Raw genomic sequence first — 9,460 nt, forward strand, 5'->3', positions numbered from 1 at the left:
AAAAAATTCTAAACACATATTCCAGATTTACGATCTAGCATCCCGAATGTTTCTAGTTCCAACCTGTTATATAGTTTTTTTTTAATAACTTCAAACACATTTCCACTTTTCTCCGTTTTTTCTAATTGCTTCATTTCCCTAGTTTTAGCCTTTAGTCAGAATTCCTCTTTTTTTTTTTTTTTCAGGTTCAGTGTCATGTAATTTTCTATTTTAATCTCACCATCTTCATGACTTTGGATATTCTGGGACCTCTCATCTTTCCGATTTCATGTGAACTAGATACCCTCTCAGACACACACACAGATGTAAATTACAATAGGCATTAAAAAACGTAGCATCATAATCTAAGTCATTTTTTCTCAAGTTAAAATCACTTTTATATTGTCAGTAAAATTTAAATATAATCCTACTTAAAATAATGGTATCTATTAAGCAGTAGATGATAGGTGGGACCACCTTTCCTTTTGTCCTTATATACTTTTTACTTATTTGTTTCATTTGATTGATCTGTGTATAGCTCAGACCAGAAGACAAAATCTATGATTCATCTCCAGTCTGAAGCCTCATTTAAATGACACTTTATTTACATTAGCATTCCTAATTACTTAATGACCAATCAGATATGGTTCATTGCTGGTAAGTGTAGAAACATGTTGTCTGAAGGATGTAGTTTAATTAGTATACTCTTAAGAACACGTCCCTCGAGAACATTGGATGTCATCATTACTTTATGTATTTAACTGTGAAATTCATATTTACTAATCAGGCTAGAGAAGAGATCTTTAGTTCTCAAATATTGTTAATAGAGCATAGTTAGATTTTTAAAGGAGCCTGAAAAATCTTAACAAAAGCAGATTACTTTTTAAAATAGCCATCATTCCAATAACATAGTTATTATACCTAAATACTAATATCATATCCATAAAACAGGAAAGAGGGAATAAGCTTATTGTAAGTCCATCTTTAATAATTTAGGTTTAGGAAGTTCATGGTATGCTAGACAACTGAAATTACTTGGTATTTTTAGAATTGACTAAATATTTTGAAAATGACCTCGTTTCAAGGGTAACTGGCAATTTTTATTTTTCATCCTAATGCTTATTCATTAAATGACCAAATTAGATATGTTGTATTGCCAGAAAACAAAATGTACAAAACTTGAACTTAGCCTTGGTGGGACAGAGATCAACAGAGATTCTCCTTTCAAACAGCATATTTTCCTGATAACTTCCATGGATTGTCATTTGTAGTTAACTTCCGAGAAGCACCCCATTTCTTAATAGGGGTTGTCACTTGTTATAGTGTATATATATCTTATACACATACATACATACATACATACATACATATTCAAGAAAATTGGTTTGCAAGGATTTAGAACAAGAAAGAGTATACTGAGCACAACCTTTCGGTAGAACTTCCTAGAATGTCTGCATGAGCTCCTTGTCCATGATTCGCACTAGAGTATGAATCATACCGGAGCCTTGGGCTGCTTTAGTTGCTTTCTATTCAGGAATGGGTCAAGAGTTCAGCAACTGATTCTGGCATGCTGACGCTTTTGTTCTCTGGGAGATGTTGTCCTCCTCAGCCTCTTTACACACTCTTCCAGACGTACACAGGCAGCGTCTTTACAGCTGCCTTCCATCTGTGCTACTGACAGCAACAGTAATAACAATAGGAACTTGATATTGTCAATGTTATTGACTCAAGCACAAATTAGAAATATTAGTTTAGTCTTCCTATATATTAGACATATTTATAATCATTTTACTTCTTTAATTTGTTTATTCCTCAGAGCCATCTACTGAATTAAGCATTATTATTATTATTATTCCCATTTTAGAGATGATGAAATTGAAATACTGAAATGTTTAATACCTGTCTGAAGGTCATATACAAGTACTAACAAGAGGCACCTTGATTTCATAAATACATTTAGAAGTTAAAAATAAATTAAAAAATTGTAACTTTGAAGAATTCAGGCTGCTACTGATTTGTATGGTTACCAGTTATCTTCAAATTTTACAGTATCAGAAACATGTAAGAATAATTTTAGGAGAAATTATTGAAATACTTGTGGAAACTTCTTGCAGTACTTCTTCCACAAGTAAGTATAATAAGTTCATTTTTAGTGTTTTCCATGTAACACAATGATTTGAGGTTTATTAGTGGTTGGGTGGCACTTGTCTTTCCAACAACCATTTTCTGAGCAGATATGAAGGAGGGCCCTGGCCTCAGCTTGGATGTCACAGAGCCAAGTGTCTAAGAGCTGCTGTGACTAAAGGGTTTAATGTTGTATTTATTGTCCTACTGAATATTCCCTACTCCCTCTCTTTTCCCTCAATATGAAGTTGCATCCAGATATACAGATTGGAAAACTTATTTATATAGATTTTGGAAAGTATTTTCTGCATTAAAATCTCTTTTTTTTTTCCTGCTGAGGTGCTGGGAGCCAGTCCATCCTTGCTGCTTGACACAGTCACTGCAGGAAAGAAACATCTGCACAGCATATGTTTCAAGGGACCTGGCGTATACAGCATACTGTTCTTAATATGCTTGGTCCCCTTAGCACTATGTGTTTTAACCAAGGTCACCTCTCCGAGAAAGGTTGTTTCCCCAGGTAGGGATTTTTCCCTGAAGTTAGGGAGGGGATAAAACCCCTCAACTAAGTGCCAGGCAGGTAGTTAATCACTTTAACTATGAACAATCATGCTTAAATCTTTACTCCCTGGAATGGAGATAAGAAACGCCCTAACCTTTGGAATAGAGATTGATAGGATTGGAATCAACTGGTATAAATACAGATGTAACAAGACAACAGGGCACAGAACCTAGACACAGAACCTACACAGAACCTAGAGACAGAAGAACTTCGCTGGAGAGAACATGGCAAAAGATCCTGGACAGAAACTGGCCACAGAACCAAAGACAGAACCTAGCGAGAGAACCTGGCTGAAGAACCTAGAGACAGAACCTGGCTACAGAACCTGGACAGAACATGGTAAGAGAACCTGACTAGAACCTGGTGGCTGAACCTAGCTGTAGAACCTGGACAAAACCTGGCTGGAGAACCTAGCGAGGGAACATGGCTACAGAACCTGGCTGGAGAACCTGGAGAACCTGGAGAACCTGGCTGGAGAACCTAGCAAGAGAACATGGACACAGAACCTGGCTGGAGATCCTAACCAGAACTTGGCTGGAGATCCTGACCAGAAGAGGAAAGAAAGGCATTCCTTCTTCGACGACTCTGTCCACACCTTTGGGGACCCCTGGACCTGCTGGGGTTGGACCCCAGCATCTGGCGCCTGAACAGGGACCCCTAGGTAAGCCCCACTCTCGGGATGGATAGGACTCCACCGTAGGAAGAGGGTGGATAGTCTTCGGCGACTCCATCCACACCTTTGGGAACCCCTGGAACAGGATTCCCCTAGGTAAGCCCCCCCCAAATTGAGAACCCCACACTCGGGACGGATAGGACTCTACCAGGGTACTGCAGATCCCCCTATAGAGGATAAGTAGGGTAAGAAGGTGGATAGTACAGAACTTAGATTGAGAAGATGTGCCATACTGAGTCCAAAGAAAGAAGACTCTGTATTGATTCTTAGATTGAGAAGATGTGCCATACTGAGTCCAAAGAAAGAAGACTCTGTATTGATTCTTAGATTGAGAAGATGTGCCATACTGAGTCTAAAGAAATAAGATCTGTATTGATCTTTTAACACATATGCTTGCTAGCAGAGGAATTAAGGTTACTCCCAGTCAGACAGAACGTTTTATACAAGAAGTATGTCCAGGCTTTTCTGAGGAAGGAAAGGTAAAACAGAACTTAGATTGAGACACAGAACGTAGACAGAACCTAGAGACAGAACCTGGCTACAGAACCTAGATAGAACATGGCAAGAAAACCTGACTAGAACCTGGTGACTGAACCTGGCAAAAGATCCTGGACAGGACCTGGCTACAGAACTTGGTTGGAGAACCTAGCCAGAACCTGGCTGAAGAACCTGGCTACAGAATCTGGTGACCGAACCTGGCTGGGGAACCTGGGAAACCTGGCTGGAAAACCTAGCAAGAGAACATGGACACAGAACCTGGCTGGAGATCCTAACCAGAACTTCGCTGGAGATCCTGGATAGAACCAGTCTGGAGAACCTAGCGTCAGAACCTGATGACAGAACCTGACTGGAGATCCTAGATAGAACCAGGAGAGGGAACCCAACCATGCTGGTCAACTGAACGTTGTCTCCGTGTCATTCCTTCTTTGCCGACTCCGTCCACACCTTGGGGACCCCTGGACCTGCTGGGGCAGGACCCCAGCACTGAGGAGCAAAAGCTACTAAAGTGGGCTTCATTTTTAAAGTTGATTTTAGCACATAAACAGTTCTCTAAAACACAGACCACCACCAGGATTCATGTAATGATTAAAGTTACCTCAATCCTTCGAGTCAGACAAACTTGGACTCAATGTCTAGCCACACCAATTACTCTATGCAAGATTTGGGGTTAAATTTTTAATCCTACCTTAACCTACAGGGGGGGAATCTTAATATCCCCATTTTATTTATGGAGAAATTGATGCTGAGATGATAAGTAACTTGCTCCAAGTCATACAGAATAATGGAGCTGAAATATAGACTCAGGTACTTGACTGCAAAGCACACCCTCTGAACTACTACAACAAGGCATTTGAGGTCGCCTGACTCCCAGAGCAACCTCCTTCCCACTCCCACTGATCCCAAAATACAGAGCAGCTGCCTTGCAGGGTCCAGCAAGAAACACGAATCTGCATCAGTTGGATCTGAGCGTGGACATATATGTGTCATTCAAGATTCATAATTGTGTGCAACATTGGAAGTAATTAAGCTGAACTGTATTTCACTAGAAGAATATAGAAGAAAATATGTGATAAAGACCTACCAACAAGACATGAGGCACAGGCAAAGCCTCAGTCAAGGTCATGGGGCAGGAATACTTGCTGTCAGATATTGCCATTGGTAATATCTCCTTTGTTATAGCAAAATGTCCAATCTACCGGGTGCTGTACAATACATGAATGCTAAACCCAAGATTAAAAGTTCTAAGAAGGAATGTATAAATGGCCAACAATGAGTCAATTGATTGCATTTTTACCTTAGAAGGTATGAGAAGAGAAGGTTTCTGTCCCTGACTTCTGCCATGGATTATTCTTCCAATAAAAACTTTGGTTGCACATAAAAGTGAAACCATACGGTATCTTTATCTGCCTGATTTATTTCACTTATAAGTGGAATATAAACACACACACACACACACACACACACACACACACAAAATAAATATTTTAAAAATCACAAATGAACCCGGCCAGTGTGGTTCAGTGGTTGAGGTTCGATTCCAGGTCAGGGCACATGCCCAGGTTGCAGGCTTGATCCCCAATGTAGAGTGTGCAGGAGGCAGCCCATCAATGATTCTCTCTCATCATTGTCTTTTATCTCTCTCTCCCTCTTCTTTCCTCTCTAAAATTAATAAAAATATATATCTTTAAAAAGAATAAACAAAGCAAAATAGAAACAAACTCATAAAAACAGATTTCAAACAGATGGTTGCCAGAGGGGAGATTGGTGAAGGATGGATAAAAAAGCAGAATGGGAATATAGTCAATAATACTGTGATAAGTTTTCATGGTGACAGATAATGATTAGAATTAATATGGTGATCACATTATAAGGTATATAAATGTCAAATAACTATATTACACCTGAAACTAATATAATTTTGTATACTAACTATATTTAAATTTAAGTAATGTGGTTGAATTTTGGGAAGTCAAAGAACAAATTTCCAGCAGAAATACATAAATAAACATCTATTTCGGAGTATCCAATAAAGTGCTTTTTAAAAAATATGTTTTTATTGATTTCAGGGAGAAGAAGGGTGAGGGAGAAGGAGATAGAAATAGCAGTGATGAGAGAGAATCATTGATTGTCTTCCCTGCCCCCTATTGGGGATTGAGCCCACAACCTGGGCATGTGCCCTGACTAGGAATTGAATCATGACCTCCTGGCTCACAGGTCTATACTCAACCACTGAGCTACACCAGCCAGGCAAAAGTGCTTTTTGTCATTAGCTGATACACTGAGAGAGTTGATTCCAGATCAGCAAAAGAGCATTAAAATAGTTTGAATGAAATGCAATGAAATATACTAACAACATGTTTATAAAAATTTAAAATTTGAGACAATAGTTACAATAAAACATAACGAAGATGGAAATGTTAAAGCATTTAGTCAAAATGTATCTGAAATGACGTTATATTTGTAGATTTAGATTATATGTGTAAGTAGGTCACTCTAGTTAAAGTAATAACTTGAACTTTTTTGAAGCTCTGGATGGGAGAGACAGAAATGCATAGTGGTGATCCCAGACTATTCCAGTCTTTTTGATGCCTCACATGGGGTCTTAGAAATGAATAACCAAGATAATAGAGAGTACTCTGATGTTGAATAATTGTTTGATTTTCTTTTGAGGGACACAGGAGCAGAGCGCATCTCTGTAGGTGAGAGCAAGGTTTTCCTTGAAGCAAATCAAATGAGCCATGCCAGTCATTCTGCGGTGCCCTGGGGAAAGGCTCTGACTTTAAGGAGGGAAAATCTTTTGTCTCTTGGGCTTGGGGAAGTTGGCCCAGAACAGAAACCCTAGCATGGAGTCGCCTGTGGTTATTTTTTAACCGCTTTATTGAGGTGTAATTAACATAATTAATTGCACCTGTTTTGCATATATAATTTGGTGAATTTTGATATATGTATATGCCCATGAAAGCATCACCACAGTTAAGATAATGAACATCTCTGTCATCTCCACAAGTTCCCATGCAGTCTTCATAATACACCTCACTCCCCAGTCACTCACCTGGTCCCAGGCAACCACTGACGTGCTTTCTGTCCAATTCATGACATTTGTTAGTTTTATACAAATGAAATTATACAATATGTATTTGTCTTTTTCTGGCTTCTTTCACTAAGCATGCATTTTAAGACTCATCCATATTCCTGTGTATACAAATAAAACATATTTAATTTATATTTATTGCTGAGGAGTACTCCATTTTATTTATATACCATGATTGATCTTTCTATTTGTTTATGGGCATTTTGATTGTTATAAAGAAAAGTGCTATGAACATTTGAGTACAATATTTTGTGTGAGCCTTTGCTTTTATCGAGGAGCTGTATACTATTTCATTTAGAATGTTTAAGTTCAACTTTTAAAGAAACAAACCATTTTCCAAACTGTTTGTAAAATGTTATATTTTCACCACCAGCGTGTCAGACTTCGATACCCTCTCCAAAACTCTGTATTGCCAGCCTACGGTATATTTGTGATAGCTAAGGCACTATACCAACACATTACTGTTCACTAACATCCACTTGTTCAGATTTCACTAATTTTTCCTCAATATCCCTTTTGCTGCTTTTTTTCCAGGACCCCATTCAGGACCCCATGCTGTCACCTTAGCTTCCTCAGGTCTGTGGCAGCTTCTCAGAGTACCAGTCATATGTTTTGTAAAATACCCCTCGATTTGGGTTTGTCTGATGTTTTCCTTATGGTCCAGCAGGGTATGGATTAGAGTGAAGGAAATTACAGCACATCATATCAAGAACGCATGCCATCAGCATGACCTGCCTCTGATGTTATTAACCTGGCCTGGCTGAGGCGGTGGCTGCCGGGTCTCTTCGCTGGACAGTTGCTGTCCCTGCCTTCCCCACTCTACTGTTTGGGAGCAAGACACTAACAGCAACACACACTTGAGGGATTGGGAGTTAAGCTCCGCCTGAGAGGGAGTATCTATGTAACTCATTTGCACAAAGATTAATCTCCTCTTTGTTATTTATTTAATCACTTATTTATATCAAAATGGACTTGGGTGTTTGTTTTCTATTTTGGGTTGTAATCCAATTCTATGTCATTTACTTTGCTGCTCAAATTGTTATACCCTTGGCTATTGGAAGCTATGTAAGATTAATCTCTGTGTTGTTTTAGAAATGCGCTCCACTTTTTTTGTTTATTTGCTCACCTGTTTGTTTAAGCAGTTCATTTCATACCAGAACTACAGAATGCTCCAGAATCATGGTGTCCTACCAGCTTCAGCTCTTGAATTCACTATTCCTGCATGCGGCCTGATTGCATTTATTGGGGAAATATAGTACAAACCAAGATCTGAGTGTGTGTTTGCTACGGGAATGTTATTGCTTCTAGTCACTCTCGGTAGAAAGAACAAGAAAATATATCTACACTGACTTATGTAATCTCATAATCATTTTTTTAAATTTAATCCTCACCTGAAGATATGTTTTCATTGAATTTTAGAGAGAGGAAGGGAGAGAAAGCCAGAGAGAGAAACATCCATTAGTTGCCTCCCAAAGGTGGGATCCATCCCACAACCCTTCGGTGCACAGAACAAAGCTCCAACCAACTGAGCCACCCAATCAGGGATACTCACGTAACCATTTTAATTAATCTATCCATATTTATATTAAGCTAAAGATAAGTCACTACAGCCTCCAACTCTAAAACAATAACGCATGTTTCATTGTAGTGTTCCCTTGCTTATATGTAACCTCTCGCTATTCAGACTGAGAATCCTGGTTCCCACCATTTGGCACCCATTTACCTGGTGGACCAGTCTCAGTACCAGGCACATTAGTGTCAGAAGTGTTAACCTGCATCTTCATAAGAATAACTTTACCAGCCAGGGTACAGGGCTATGTACAGTTACATAAGATTTCCTCTCACCCCCTTCAGTGACATTATGTCATACATTTGTAATACATTTAAATTATTTTGTCACAGTCTGCCTTACAATCCTGAACTCCCCCTAACTTCTGCTTCTAAATAAAATAGGTGTTTTTTTTCTAATTTCAATGATTGTATTTTTTTTTTTTGCTGAAAGTATTACAAAGAGTATTACATATGTCTCCTTTTTTTTCCCCGCCCTTGACAATCCCCTGGCCTCCCCTACCCCCCAGTGTCTTATGTCCATTGGTTATGCTTATATGCAAAGGTGTTTTTTTAAGTTTTTCTCTTTGTGCAGTAACATTCCAGGGTTTTGACAAAAGCATAGCATCGATACCCTCCAGCACCACAATGTACCATACAGATTAGATTTAATACTCCCCCAAATCTTCTACGCTCCCCCAAGTCAAACACACCCTGAAACACACTCCCTAAACATCTGGAAAACAACGATCTATCTTTTTCTCTCTCCAGAGTTTTGCTTTTTCTAGAATATTATATGAATGGAACCACATAGCAGGTTGCCTTTTAAATGTTGCTTCTAAATACTTTTAAAAGTAATCTATGTTGGTATATAAGTCAATAACTCATTTTCTTTTATTGTTGAACTAGAGGTCCAATGCATGAAATTCACACAAGAGTAGGCTTTCCTTCCTCCGGTTGCTGGCACTGGCTTCCCTCTGGCACC

The sequence above is a fragment of the Myotis daubentonii genome, chromosome 12 (assembly GCF_963259705.1).
Source record: "Myotis daubentonii chromosome 12, mMyoDau2.1, whole genome shotgun sequence".
NCBI lineage: Eukaryota > Metazoa > Chordata > Mammalia > Chiroptera > Vespertilionidae > Myotis > Myotis daubentonii.